The sequence below is a fragment of the Haliotis rufescens genome, unplaced genomic scaffold, assembly GCF_023055435.1.
Source record: "Haliotis rufescens isolate VD_foot unplaced genomic scaffold, xgHalRufe1.0.p SCAF_14, whole genome shotgun sequence".
NCBI classification, from domain to species: domain Eukaryota; kingdom Metazoa; phylum Mollusca; class Gastropoda; order Lepetellida; family Haliotidae; genus Haliotis; species Haliotis rufescens.
This window is the reverse complement of record NW_025963824.1, coordinates 22,372,779-22,388,477: the sequence shown is the minus strand read 5'-3', so window position 1 is coordinate 22,388,477 and position 15,699 is coordinate 22,372,779.

Genomic DNA, 15,699 nt, shown 5'->3' with positions numbered 1-15,699 from the left:
ATTTTCACTGCCATTTTGCCTTTTACGACCAATGGAACCTGTTTCGGCACATAATCGATTCTGATTAATCTCGGGCGTTGACGTTTTATATTTAAGAGGTTATTAATGTATGAAGGTCATTAATTTGTTTTGATTGAACTGAAAATACATGCAACAAAAGGTTCTCTTTTCTTACAAGAAACGATAATAATGTATTGTATTCAAAGTAAGTACACCTTAAATTTTTCATAGCTGCAAATATGTCAAACTCAGGTAACAATTTGCCAATTATGAACCTGATTGTACAGACGTAAAATTGACATGGTTGTCAACTTGTTTTCCTAATTTATCTGAACATCTAACAAACGCGAAGGTGTTGCTGTTTGAATGATACCCAAACCCTCACGCCCAAACTGATTGTGTATTTCAAAAGGTTATAAATACATGTTTATGAAGGTCAGGTGTTGCTATACACATGTACTGTAAATAGGTGTCTTCTCTGATAACAGATAATAATAATTCAAAGTAATTAAAACGTTTATTCTTCATAGCTTTATCAATCTGAAACATACTTGAGAGAATTTGATGGCTGACAACTCGAATTTTTAGATTACCGGAACAAAAAGCACTAAACACTAAAATCTCCAACATCCCTCAGAATAGTAGGCTTATGGTGTTTCAATGACAAACATCAATCCAAACCTTTCATTGGAAAATAAAAAGGGATATTAGAAAACACACGAAACTCTGAACGAATTATCTGAACAATGTCCCAACCTTGCGGTTATTAATGTTTCTTGAAGTGATATTTTAGTCAACTGTCCGAAATGGGGAACTAAAAAGCCTTCCCTACAACTTACACTGATTTTGTTTTCGCCCCTGATCCTTCTGATACATTCATGAAATATCACAAAATCGACTTACCAGTCTTACCAGTTCAGTATGATATTAAGCCATAGTACAAAGAAGGATGTTATGAAACTTACTGCGAAAAGTATTGATGCAGATACATTACAAACGTACATTTGGAAATATTTCCCCCTTATTGTAATCCTGATTTGAATTTGCCACTGTATCAGTCAGGTGACCAGAGGAGGCTTGTTTCCATAGCAACATGTCTTCTAGTGGAGGAAAGAATGTCATTCAGGGTTTCATATTTCACTTTCTCCCCGGAAAGGCAGTGAAACTGACTCCCACCCCTTCTTCACTCTCACCCCCGACCCCTTGCTTGTGCGGGAGTGTACTTTTGACACTGACGCCAGCAAGAACATGTGATTCTACCTGGAGGAGATGATATTTGTTTGGTATCTTTGTTATCATTACCAACACTTCAACTAGTTAATTTTCATTCTACTTGATGGTTAACCTTTGTTGTCCTACGTTCTTTATAATAAACTAAAATACACAAGACCCTAATAATAATATACCAATCTGAACCCCCAAAACCCAAAATGAACCTTGCTTTCTGCATGTGATTACTACGGGATCTGACCGCTGTTCACTGACTCCAACTATCCGAATAAATTGGACATCTCTTGTTTTCTACCACGCCATACTAATGTCCTCACAAGTTGGATCAAAGTAAGCGACCAGCTCGTTTCACAATTGAAGTACGAGGTGATCATGAAGTCAAGGAAGGTTTGCTTAAAAAAATCGAAACAGGTGAAAGCTCACCTGAAAGCAGACACCAGCATGCCTGCTTATAATACCGATGTTCTGGACCGGGTATAATCGTATCATCTCCAACATCATGTCTTTTAGAGGCATTTAGAAGTGATACACATAATGAAGAGAATTTATGGATGTTAACTTCTTCACTATGAAGACAACATTTCGGAATATATGCTTACTCCTTTATCAGGTGAATTCACCTGATGAAGAAGTAAGCATATACACTGAAACGATGTGTTCCTCATAATGAAGAAGTTGACATCAATAAATTCTCTTCCTTATCCACCATCAGATCCACCAGTGACACACCTGACAGCTGGACCAGGTGACACACCTGACAGATTTTTTGTAATATCTGAATCATCCATGAAAATGTGCCTGGATGTAGCGGAAAAGCATGTACGAAAATACTCCAACAAATTAACTGTTGCCCAAATCGGTTATCGAGACCATGATATGAAGATGAAAGTATGCTGCCGCAAGTCACACCAATATCGTTTATCGTCATTTACCTACCTTCCAGACAACACATTCCTGGTGAATGAAAAGATTGGACATGTGGTTTTTTACAGCTGTGGCATGTTACCAGTCCAGTACAGCAGGTTCTGTTCAGCTGCAGGGATTGGTAATCTGTCACCTAAGTATAGAGGACAGCTTACCACCTAAGGACAGCTTATCACCTATAAGAACTGTGTTCAGACAGAGTCTAGGGATTCGGGTGAAACTGCATTGTTAGAAGAAGTAGCTTCTTATGAAGATTTAGATGGCATAAATATCATAACAGATGCTCAGCATGGCTGGCGGGGAAATGCCAAGGACATTAGTGTTGTTACGATTGGCGATTACACACAGATGGTGATTGCATGCCAACATATCAGAAAACAGAACGATCCTGTTTCTCAGAGACATGAAAAGATTGGAACTGAAGAAATCTATGATTACCTGGAAGAGAAAGATGTTTGTGTTGAAGTACACACACACGTGGCAGAAGTGTATCTGTTAGTAAATTCATTCGAGACAGTGAAACTACAATCAACCAAAATGACACGAAAACCGGTAGCCAAATCTCTTTCTACTGTATACAGTGGGCCAAAACACAAACATGGCGGCACCTGGCATTACAACAGCTGTCTGACAAAGTGCAACCTGTCACGACACACTTTCATCATGCCATTCGGAATTGTTGCGGTGACAGTGCTAATCTGAATTCTTCCCTCATAAATGTGATCGAACATCGAACATTACAAAAACAATCATTCAGACAGCAATCCTTCATCTAGATGCAAGAAAGATCTAAACTGTGAACCGTCACGCGTGGTGCTCACAAGCTCACCATGTCATTAATGAAAGGAGTCATTTTCAAGTATCCAGATGACTTCAATGTGGCCAAAAATACTTTCTATGTTGACAGTTTCAATATTGTAATATTTTTCAAGGTAAGAGAATCTCATTTTCTGACAGTGTGTATGACATGAAGTCTCAATTAGCTGTTTGCCACTGTCCTTGCTGACATTGAAAATTGCCAACTTGTTTATCTTTACTGTAAACTATCAATTATCACGAGTGTTACTTCAAGGGAAAAGTCTTGAGAAAGCTGTGAGATATAGTATGACATCAAGATGCAGTGAACATGGAAGTTGAAGAAGAAAGACTGTCTCTCAACATTGATGCTAACGCCTTTGCAGCGAGAAACTATTTTCAGTTCTTTTCATCAGCACAACTGGGTTATGATAGAAGTTCCCCAAGCCGAGACAACAACATCAGTTACAACTGCGCCGGAAATTAATGACCCTGATGATGACCCCGAGTCAATTATCCAACAGAGAGCTGATGCAGATGAGTGTCCTCATTGTTTATGCAAAGCATGTATAATGGACTATAAATAGACAAATGTGGTGGGAAGAAGATATCATTCAAGACAATGTACACAATTCCTAACCTAGAAAGGGGCATTATAAGAGATGTTGGATCATGCTTCTTCACAGAGGTGTTTGGAGGAATGCACGTTATCAAGAGAGAAAGAAACGGGCGTTAGAAAGACATATGGACAGACATCAGTTTCTATGGATTGGAACGTGACCTGTTGTCAGCTTGTGGGATAATACTAGTTCGGGCATGGCTACAAAATACACCAAAGAAACTATATATGGGACATACCTGGTATTGTGAATATTACTAGTTTTTGGAAAATATGTACATTCATGAATATGTATTATTTCATTTTTGGTTATCAAATGAGTCTTGTTTCTTCCGAATTTGTATAGAAAGTGTAGTAGTGGTCTGGTAATGAACTAGTGGTCATTAGTGTGAGCATCGGATTGCTAGAATGACAAGACTGTGTCATACTTTGTCTTAAATGCAAATTCATATCCTTAAGTTATAATAATGACCTCTGGTGCTGGCGCTGCCGGTTCGTGCTTGCCTATGAGGAGTACCGCCAACAGCTGTATACCAGCATCAACACCGCCCAGTAGAAGGAAGCAGTAAGGGACCTTATCGAGTAGTACAGCCTGGCTAAAATATCTGTAACAGAATCGTTGGTAAGTCGCGATAGGGAGTGATTGATTAAAGAACTATTAACAGATACTAAAATAGCCTGATGGTAATACAGTCAGGACGTCAAGGCTGTCAGTTAGCATGCTGTGATGTGATGACAAAAGAAGCAGTAACAGATTTTAAGTATTTCTTGTATTTACCATGTTAAGTATATGATTATTTAGTGTTATTGCTATAAGTGTCTGGGTGTGTGTTAGGCATGTATATAAATAAATGTGTTTTTTTCAGCCACAGTTTTAGTTATGTTATTTTAATAAATAGCTTTGCCTACCTCAACCATTCGCAATTAGTAACAGCCTTTTCACTAAACATACTTACTGCATGCATGAGTATTTGCTTGTATTCGAGTGTTTCTAGACAATAAACACGGTATTGTGGAATCGTGATTTCAATTTACATTGCTTTAACCAACCAAATGATCATCATAAAGTCATTAGAACATTACACTAAAAGTAATATTAAGCACACTCATTCGAATATATAAGCGGTAAGGATAAGCAAGCATAGATGTGATGAATAAATGAAGGTAAGCATGAATGAATGAATAAATGAATGAATGAGGCATATATATACTCTACAAAAAAACAACTTTGATGTAAAACGTCTTTTTGCCAAATATCTAAAGTAATTACATTAAATGAGAACCAAATAAGTCAAACAGAAAGATGATGTGTCTATAATTCGCGAAAACACATGCAAAGCACATAAACGTAGCGTTTGGGGATCAATTTTACAACTTCATCCAAACGCAACCGCCTGTAAAAAACGTGCAGCACAGGATCCTGCATTTAGGCTTAAAGGCCCCCCTGCTGAATGGGTTTAAAAATCCACATCAACGGCTGTTCATACAGTCCTTATAACGGCAGTAGAGGACGTGACAGAATGCCAAGACTGAATGCAGCTCAACGGAACAACGCCATTGGGAGATTACAAGCTGGAGCAACTCAGCAAGAAGTGGCCAGGCACTTTGGAGTATCCAGACAGACAATCTCCGCACTGTGGACCCGATACAACAACACCAACAGAGTTGACGACAGACCAAGGTCAGGAAGACCAAGGGTGACAACCCAAGCACAAGATCGATACATCCGGCTGCGACACCTCCGAGACCGCACTACCACAGCCACGTCTACAACCACACAGATCCCTGGGGTACGCAGAATATCAGATCAAACGGTACGCAACGGACTGAGGGAGGCTGGACTTTTTGCACGAACACCTGTTCGAGGTCATGTATTGACCCCACGTCATCTGGCGGACCCTCTGCTTTGGTGCCAACAGAGGGTTAGATGGGCACGTGCAAGGTGGAGAAATGTACTGTTTACTGACGAGCAGCAGGTTGTCCCATTTGGCGGCGGGAGTGTCATGGTATGGGCCGGAATTCATCCCGGTGGTAGGACGCGTGCATGTGGCAGGTGCCATTGACAGGTGTGCGTTACAGAGACTTGATCCTACAGCCTTACGTTCTTCCTCACGTCAACGTTCATGGTGCACAGTTCCAGCAGGACAACGCTCGACCGCATATTGCACGTGTTTGTCAGGACTTCTTACAGCACAACAACATCCAGACATTACCTTGGCCAGCCCGGTCACCAGATTTGTCCCCGATTGAGCATCTTTGGGACGAGTTGGATCGACGTGTTCGCAGAAGGAATCCACCGCCCCAAACAGTTCCGGCGCTTCTTGATGCACTTCAGCATGAATGGCAACACATCCAACAGCGTGTTATTGACAACTTGCTTGCATCAATGGGTCGTCGGTGTCAAGCGGTGATTGATGCACGTGGTGGGCACGACTGATACTGACATTTTCTGTACCCCTGTGACATTAACATGATGGGAGGTTTCCGGTAGGAGGTTGCTGGTGTAACTATAGCAGGTACTACTTACAAGTCGACATGATGGGAGGTTTCCGGCAGTAGGTTGTTGGTGTAACTATAGCAGGTACTACTTACAAGTCACCATGATGGGAGGTTTCCGGTAGGAGGTTTTTGGTGTAACTATAGCAGGTGCTACATACAAGTCGCCATGATTGGAGGTTTCCGGCAGGAGGTTGTTGGTGTAACTATAACAGGTGCTACATATAAGTCGCCATGATTGGAGGTTTCCGGCAGGAGGTTGTTGGTGTAACTATAGCTGGTGCTACTTACAAGTCGCCATGATGGGAGGTTTCCGGTAGGAGGTTGTTGGTGTAACTATAGCAGGTGCTACATACAAGTAGCCATGATGGGAGGTTTCCGGTAGGAGGTTGTTACGGTAACTTTAGCAGGAACTACTAACAAGTCGCCATGATGGGAGGTTTCCGGTAGGAGGTTGGTACGGTAACTTTAGCAGGAACTACTAACAAGTCGCCATGATGGGAGGTTTCCGGTAGGAGGTTGTTGGTGTAACTATAGCAGGTGCTACTTACAAGTCGCCATGATGGGAAGCTTCCGGTAGGATGTTGTTGGTGTAACTATAGCAGGTACTACTTACAAGCCGCCATGATGGGAGGCTTCCGGTAGGAGGTTGTTGGTGTAACTATAGCAGGTACTACTTACAATTCACCATGATTGAAGGTTTCCAGCAGGAGGTTGTTGGTGTAACTATAGCAGGTACTACTTACAAGTCCCTTTGATGGAAGGTTTCCGGCAGTAGGTTGTTGGTGTAACTATAGCAGCTACTACTTACAAGTCACCATGATGGGAGGTTTCCGGTAGGAGGTTTTTGGTGTAACTATATCAGGTGCTACATACAAGTCGCCATGATTGGAGGTTTCCGGCAGGAGGTTGTTACGTTAACTTTAGCAGGAACTACTAACAAGTCGCCATGATGGGAGGTTTCCGGTAGGAGGTTGGTACGGAAACTTTAGCAGGAACTACTAACAAGTCGCCATGATGGGAGGTTTCCGGTAGGAGGTTGGTACGGTAACTTTAGCAGGAACTACTAACAAGTCGCCATGATGGGAGGTTTCCGGTAGGAGGTTGTTGGTGTAACTATAGCAGGTGCTACTTACAAGTCGCCATGATGGGAAGCTTCCGGTAGGAGGTTGTTGGTGTAACTATAGCAGGTGCTACTTACAAGTAGCCATGATGGGAGGTTTCCGGTAGGAGGTTGTTACGGTAACTTTAGCAGGAACTACTAACAAGTCGCCATGATGGGAGGTTTCCGGTTGGAGGTTGTTGGTGTAACTATAGCAGGTGCTACTTACAAGTCGCCATGATGGGAAGCTTCCGGTAGGAGGTTGTTGGTGTAACTATAGCAGGTACTACTTACAAGTCGCCATGATGGGAGGCTTCCGGTAGGAGGTTGTTGGTGTAACTAAAGCAGGTGCTACTTACAAGTCGCCATGATGGGTGGCTTCCGGTAGGAGGTTGTTGGTGTAACTATAGCAGGTGCTACTTACAATTCGCCATGATGGGAGGTTTCCGGCAGGAGGTTGTTGGTGTAACTATAGCAGGTACTACTTACAAGTCACCATGATGGGAGGTTTCCGGTAGGAGGTTTTTGGTGTAACTATAGCAGGTGCTACATACAAGTCGCCATGATTGGAGGTTTCCGGCAGGAGGTTGTTGGTGTAACTATAACAGGTGCTACATATAAGTCGCCATGATTGGAGGTTTCCGGCAGGAGGTTTTTGGTGTAACTATAGCTGGTGCTACTTACAAGTCGCCATGATGGGAGGTTTCCGGTAGGAGGTTGTTGGTGTAACTATAGCAGGTGCTACATACAAGTAGCCATGATGGGAGGTTTCCGGTAGGAGGTTGTTACGGTAACTTTAGCAGGAACTACTAACAAGTCGCCATGATGGGAGGTTTCCGGTAGGAGGTTGGTACGGTAACTTTAGCAGGAACTACTAACAAGTCGCCATGATGGGAGGTTTCCGGTAGGAGGTTGTTGGTGTAACTATAGCAGGTGCTACTTACAAGTCGCCATGATGGGAAGCTTCCGGTAGGAGGTTGTTGGTGTAACTATAGCAGGTACTACTTACAAGTCGCCATGATGGGAGGCTTCCGGTAGGAGGTTGTTGGTGTAACTATAGCAGGTACTACTTACAATTCACCATGATTGAAGGTTTCCAGCAGGAGGTTGTTGGTGTAACTATAGCAGGTACTACTTACAAGTCCCTTTGATGGAAGGTTTCCGGCAGTAGGTTGTTGGTGTAACTATAGCAGGTACTACTTACAAGTCACCATGATGGGAGGTTTCCGGTAGGAGGTTTTTGGTGTAACTATATCAGGTGCTACATACAAGTCGCCATGATTGGAGGTTTCCGGCAGGAGGTTGTTACGTTAACTTTAGCAGGAACTACTAACAAGTCGCCATGATGGGAGGTTTCCGGTAGGAGGTTGGTACGGAAACTTTAGCAGGAACTACTAACAAGTCGCCATGATGGGAGGTTTCCGGTAGGAGGTTGGTACGGTAACTTTAGCAGGAACTACTAACAAGTCGCCATGATGGGAGGTTTCCGGTAGGAGGTTGTTGGTGTAACTATAGCAGGTGCTACTTACAAGTCGCCATGATGGGAAGCTTCCGGTAGGAGGTTGTTGGTGTAACTATAGCAGGTGCTACTTACAAGTAGCCATGATGGGAGGTTTCCGGTAGGAGGTTGTTACGGTAACTTTAGCAGGAACTACTAACAAGTCGCCATGATGGGAGGTTTCCGGTTGGAGGTTGTTGGTGTAACTATAGCAGGTGCTACTTACAAGTCGCCATGATGGGAAGCTTCCGGTAGGAGGTTGTTGGTGTAACTATAGCAGGTACTACTTACAAGTCGCCATGATGGGAGGCTTCCGGTAGGAGTTTGTTGGTGTAACTAAAGCAGGTGCTACTTACAAGTCGCCATGATGGGTGGCTTCCGGTAGGAGGTTGTTGGTGTAACTATAGCAGGTGCTACTTACAATTCGCCATGATGGGAGGCTTCCGGCAGGAGGTTGTTGGTGTAACTATAGCAGGTACTACTTACAAGTCGCCATGATGGGAGGCTTCCGGTAGGAGGTTGTTGGTGTAACTATAGCAGGTGCTACTTACAAGTCGCCATGATGGGAGGCTTCCGGTAGGAGGTTGTTGGTGTAACTATAGCAGGTGCTACTTACAAGTCGCCATGATGGGAGGCTTCCGGTAGGAGGTTGTTGGTGTAACTATAGCAGGTACTACTTACAAGTCGCCATGATGGGAGGCTTCTGGTAGGAGGTTTTTGGTCTAACTATATCAGGTACTACTTACAAGTCGCCATGATGGGAGGCTTCCGGTAGGAGGTTGTTGGTGTAACTATAGCAGGTACTACTTACAAGTCGCCATGATGGGAGGTTTCCAGCAAGAGGTTGTTGGTGTAACTATAGCAGCTACTACTTACAAGTCGCCATGATGGGAGGCTTCCGGTAGGAGGTTGTTGGTGTAACTATAGCAGGTGCTACTTACAAGTCGCCATGATGGGAGGCTTCCGGTAGGAGGTTGTTGGTGTAACTATAGCAGGTACTACTTACAAGTCGCCATGATGGGAGGCTTCCAGTAGGAGGTTGTTGGTGTAACTATAGCAGGTGCTACTTACAAGTCGCCATGATGGGAGGCTTCCGGTAGGAGGTTGTTGGTGTAACTATAGCAGGTACTACTTACAAGTCGCCATGATGGGAGGCTTCCGGTAGGAGGTTGTTGGTGTAACTATAGCAGGTGCTACTTACAAGTCGCCATGATGGGAGGCTTCCGGTAGGAGGTTGTTGGTGTAACTATAGCAGGTACTACTTACAAGTCGCCATGATGGGAGGTTTCCGGCAGGAGGTTGTTGGTGTAACTATAGCAGGTACTACTTACAATTCACCATGATGGGAGGTTTCCAGCAGGAGGTTGTTGGTGTAACTATAGCAGGTACTACTTACAAGTCGCCATGATGGGAGGTTTCCGGTAGGAGGTTGTTGGTGTAACTATAGCAGGTACTACTTACAAGTCGCCATGATGGGAGGCTTCCGGTAGGAGGTTGTTGGTGTAACTATAGCAGGTGCTACTTACAAGTCGCCATGATGGGAGGCTTCCGGTAGGAGGTTGTTGGTGTAACTATAGCAGGTACTACTTACAAGTCGCCATGATGGGAGGTTTCCGGCAGGAGGTTGTTGGTGTAACTATAGCAGGTGCTACTTACAAGTCGCCATGATGGGAGGTTTCCGGCAGGAGGTTGTTGGTGTAACTATAGCAGGTACTACTTACAAGTCCCTTTGATGGAAGGTTTCCAGCAGTAGGTTGTTGGTGTAACTATAGCAGGTACTACTTACAAGTCACCATGATGGGAGGTTTCCGGTAGGAGGTTGTTGGTGTAACTATAGCAGGTGCTACTTACAAGTCGCCATGATGGGAGGCTTCCGGTAGGAGGTTGTTGGTGTAACTATAGCAGGTACTACTTACAAGTCGCCATGATGGGAGGTTTCCGGCAGGAGGTTGTTGGTGTAACTATAGCAGGTGCTACTTACAAGTCGCCATGATGGGAGGTTTCCGGCAGGAGGTTGTTGGTGTAACTATAGCAGGTACTACTTACAATTCACCATGATGGGAGGCTTCCGGTAGGAGGTTGTTGGTGTAACTATAGCAGGTGCTACTTACAAGTCGCCATGATGGGAGGCTTCCGGTAGGAGGTTGTTGGTGTAACTATAGCAGGTACTACTTACAAGTCCCTTTGATGGAAGGTTTCCGGCAGTAGGTTGTTGGTGTAACTATAGCAGGTACTACTTACAAGTCAACATGATGGGAGGTTTCCGGCAGTAGGTTGTTGGTGTAACTATAGCAGGTACTACTTACAAGTCCCTTTGATGGAAGGTTTCCAGCAGGAGCTTGTTGGTGTAACTATAGCAGGTACTACTTACAAGTCCCTTTGATGGAAGGTTTCCGGCAGTAGGTTGTTGGTGTAACTATAGCAGGTGCTACATACAAGTCGCCATGATTGGAGGTTTCCGGCAGGAGGTTGTTGGTGTAACTATAGCAGGTGCTACATACAAGTCGCCATGATTGGAGGTTTCCGGCAGGAGGTTTTTGGTGTAACTATAGCAGGTGCTACATACAAGTCGACATGATGGGAGGTTTCCGGTAGGAGGTTTTTGGTGTAACTATAGCAGGTGCTACATACAAGTCGCCATGATTAGAGGTTTCCGGCAGGAGGTTGTTGGTGTAACTATAGCAGGTGCTACATACAAGTCGCCATGATTGGAGATTTCCAGGAGGAGGTTTTTGGTGTAACTACAGCTGGTGCTACATACAAGTCGCCATGATGGGAGGTTTCCGGTAGGAGGTTGTTACGGTAACTTTAGCAGGAACTACTAACAAGTCGCCATGATGGGAGGTTTCCGGTAGGAGGTTGGTACGGTAACTTTAGCAGGAACTACTAACAAGTCTCCATGATGGGAGGCTTCCGGTAGGAGGTTGTTGGTGTAACTATAGCAGGTACTACTTACAAGTCACCATGATGGGAGGTTCCCGGTAGGAGGTTGTTGGTGTAACTATAGCAGGTGCTACTTACAAGTCGCCATGATGGGAGGCTTCCGGTAGGAGGTTGTTGGTGTAACTATAGCAGGTGCTACTTACAAGTCGCCATGATGGGAGGCTTCCGGTAGGAGGTTGTTGGTGTAACTATAGCAGGTACTACTTACAAGTCGCCATGATGGGAGGTTTCCGGCAGGAGGTTGTTGGTGTAACTATAGCAGGTACTACTTACAATTTACCATGATGGGAGGTTTCCAGCAGGAGGTTGTTGGTGTAACTATAGCAGGTACTACTTACAAGTCGCCATGATGGGAGGTTTCCGGTAGGAGGTTGTTGGTGTAACTATAGCAGGTACTACTTACAAGTCGCCATGATGGGAGGCTTCCGGTAGGAGGTTGTTGGTGTAACTATAGCAGGTGCTACTTACAAGTCGCCATGATGGGAGGCTTCCGGTAGGAGGTTGTTGGTGTAACTATAGCAGGTACTACTTACAAGTCGCCATGATGGGAGGTTTCCGGCAGGAGGTTGTTGGTGTAACTATAGCAGGTGCTACTTACAAGTCGCCATGATGGGAGGTTTCCGGCAGGAGGTTGTTGGTGTAACTATAGCAGGTACTACTTACAAGTCCCTTTGATGGAAGGTTTCCGGCAGTAGGTTGTTGGTGTAACTATAGCAGGTACTACTTACAAGTCACCATGATGGGAGGTTTCCGGTAGGAGGTTGTTGGTGTAACTATAGCAGGTGCTACTTACAAGTCGCCATGATGGGAGGCTTCCGGTAGGAGGTTGTTGGTGTAACTATAGCAGGTACTACTTACAAGTCGCCATGATGGGAGGTTTCCGGCAGGAGGTTGTTGGTGTAACTATAGCAGGTGCTACTTACAAGTCGCCATGATGGGAGGTTTCCGGCAGGAGGTTGTTGGTGTAACTATAGCAGGTACTACTTACAATTCACCATGATGGGAGGCTTCCGGTAGGAGGTTGTTGGTGTAACTATAGCAGGTGCTACTTACAAGTCGCCATGATGGGAGGCTTCCGGTAGGAGGTTGTTGGTGTTACTATAGCAGGTACTACTTACAAGTCCCTTTGATGGAAGGTTTCCGGCAGTAGGTTGTTGGTGTAACTATAGCAGGTACTACTTACAAGTCAACATGATGGGAGGTTTCCGGCAGTAGGTTGTTGGTGTAACTATAGCAGGTACTACTTACAAGTCCCTTTGATGGAAGGTTTCCAGCAGGAGCTTGTTGGTGTAACTATAGCAGGTACTACTTACAAGTCCCTTTGATGGAAGGTTTCCGGCAGTAGGTTGTTGGTGTAACTATAGCAGGTGCTACATACAAGTCGCCATGATTGGAGGTTTCCGGCAGGAGGTTGTTGGTGTAACTATAGCAGGTGCTACATACAAGTCGCCATGATTGGAGGTTTCCGGCAGGAGGTTTTTGGTGTAACTATAGCAGGTGCTACATACAAGTCGACATGATGGGAGGTTTCCGGTAGGAGGTTTTTGGTGTAACTATAGCAGGTGCTACATACAAGTCGCCATGATTAGAGGTTTCCGGCAGGAGGTTGTTGGTGTAACTATAGCAGGTGCTACATACAAGTCGCCATGATTAGAGATTTCCAGCAGGAGGTTTTTGGTGTAACTACAGCTGGTGCTACATACAAGTCGCCATGATGGGAGGTTTCCGGTAGGAGGTTGTTACGGTTAACTTTAGCAGGAACTACTAACAAGTCGCCATGATGGGAGGTTTCCGGTAGGAGGTTGGTACGGTAACTTTAGCAGGAACTACTAACAAGTCTCCATGATGGGAGACTTCCGGTAGGAGGTTGTTGGTGTAACTATAGCAGGTACTACTTACAAGTCGCCATGATGGGAAGCTTCCGGTAGGAGGTTGTTGGTGTAACTATAGCAGGTACTACTTACAAGTCGCTATGATGAAAGGTTTCCGGTAGGAGGTTGTTGGTGTAACTAAAGCAGGTGCTACTTACAAGTCGCCATGATGGGAGGCTTCCCGTAGGAGGTTGTTGGTGTAACTATAGCAGGTACTACTTACAAGTCGCCATGATGGGAGGTTTCCGGCAGGAGGTTGTTGGTGTAACTATAGCAGGTACTACTTACAAGTCGCCATGATGGGAGGTTTCCGGTAGGAGGTTGTTGGTGTAACTATAGCAGGCACTACTTACAATTCACCATGATTGAAGGTTTCCAGCAGTAGGTTGTTGGTGTAACTATAGCAGGTACTACTTACAAGTCGCCATGATGGGAGGCTTCCGGTAGGAGAATGTTGGTGTAACTATAGCAGGTGCTACTTACAAGTCGCCATGATGGGAAGCTTCCGGTAGGATGTTGTTGGTGTAACTATAGCAGGTACTACTTACAAGTAGCCATGATGGGAGGTTTCCGGTAGGAGGTTGTTACGGTAACTTTAGCAGGAACTACTAACAAGTCGCCATGATGGGAGGTTTCCGGTAGGAGGTTGGTACGGTAACTTTAGCAGGAACTACTAACAAGTCTCCATGATGGGAGGCTTCCGGTAGGAGGTTGTTGGTGTAACTATAGCAGGTACTACTTACAAGTCGCCATGATGGGAAGCTTCCGGTAGGAGGTTGTTGGTGTAACTATAGCAGGTACTACTTACAAGTCGCCATGATGAAAGGTTTCCGGTAGGAGGTTGTTGGTGTAACTAAAGCAGGTGCTACTTACAAGTCGCCATGATGGGAGGCTTCCCGTAGGAGGTTGTTGGTGTAACTATAGCAGGTGCTACTTACAAGTCGCCATGATGGGAGGCTTCCGGTAGGAGGTTGTTAGTGTAACTATAGCAGGTACTACTTACAAGTCGCCATGATGGGAGGCTTCCGGTAGGAGGTTGTTGGTGTAACTATAGCAGGTACTACTTACAAGTCGCCATGATGGGAGGTTTCCGGCAGGAGGTTGTTGGTGTAACTATAGCAGGTACTACTTACAAGTCGCCATGATGGGAGGTTTCCGGTAGGAGGTTGTTGGTGTAACTATAGCAGGCACTACTTACAATTCACCATGATTGAAGGTTTCCAGCAGGAGGTTGTTGGTGTAACTATAGCAGGTACTACTTACAAGTCGCCATGATGGGAGGCTTCCGGTAGGAGAATGTTGGTGTAACTATAGCAGGTGCTACTTACAAGTCGCCATGATGGGAGGCTTCCGGTAGGAGGTTGTTGGTGTAACTATAGCAGGTACTACTTACAATTCACCATGATTGAAGATTTTCAGCAGGAGGTTGTTGGTGTAACTATAGCAGGTACTACTTACAAGTCTCCATGATGGGAGGTTTCCAGCAGGAGCTTGTTGGTGTAACTATAGCAGGTACTACTTACAAGTCCCTTTGATGGAAGGTTTCCGGCAGTAGGTTGTTGGTGTAACTATAGCAGGTGCTACATACAAGTCGCCATGATTGGAGGTTTCCGGCAGGAGGTTGTTGGTGTAACTATAGCAGGTGCTACATACAAGTCGCCATGATTGGAGGTTTCCGGCAGGAGGTTTTTGGTGTAACTATAGCAGGTGCTACATACAAGTCGACATGATGGGAGGTTTCCGGTAGGAGGTTTTTGGTGTAACTATAGCAGGTGCTACATACAAGTCGCCATGATTAGAGGTTTCCGGCAGGAGGTTGTTGGTGTAACTATAGCAGGTGCTACATACAAGTCGCCATGATTAGAGATTTCCAGCAGGAGGTTTTTGGTGTAACTACAGCTGGTGCTACATACAAGTCGCCATGATGGGAGGTTTCCGGTAGGAGGTTGTTACGGTTAACTTTAGCAGGAACTACTAACAAGTCGCCATGATGGGAGGTTTCCGGTAGGAGGTTGGTACGGTAACTTTAGCAGGAACTACTAACAAGTCTCCATGATGGGAGACTTCCGGTAGGAGGTTGTTGGTGTAACTATAGCAGGTACTACTTACAAGTCGCCATGATGGGAAGCTTCCGGTAGGAGGTTGTTGGTGTAACTATAGCAGGTACTACTTACAAGTCGCTATGATGAAAGGTTTCCGGTAGGAGGTTGTTGGTGTAACT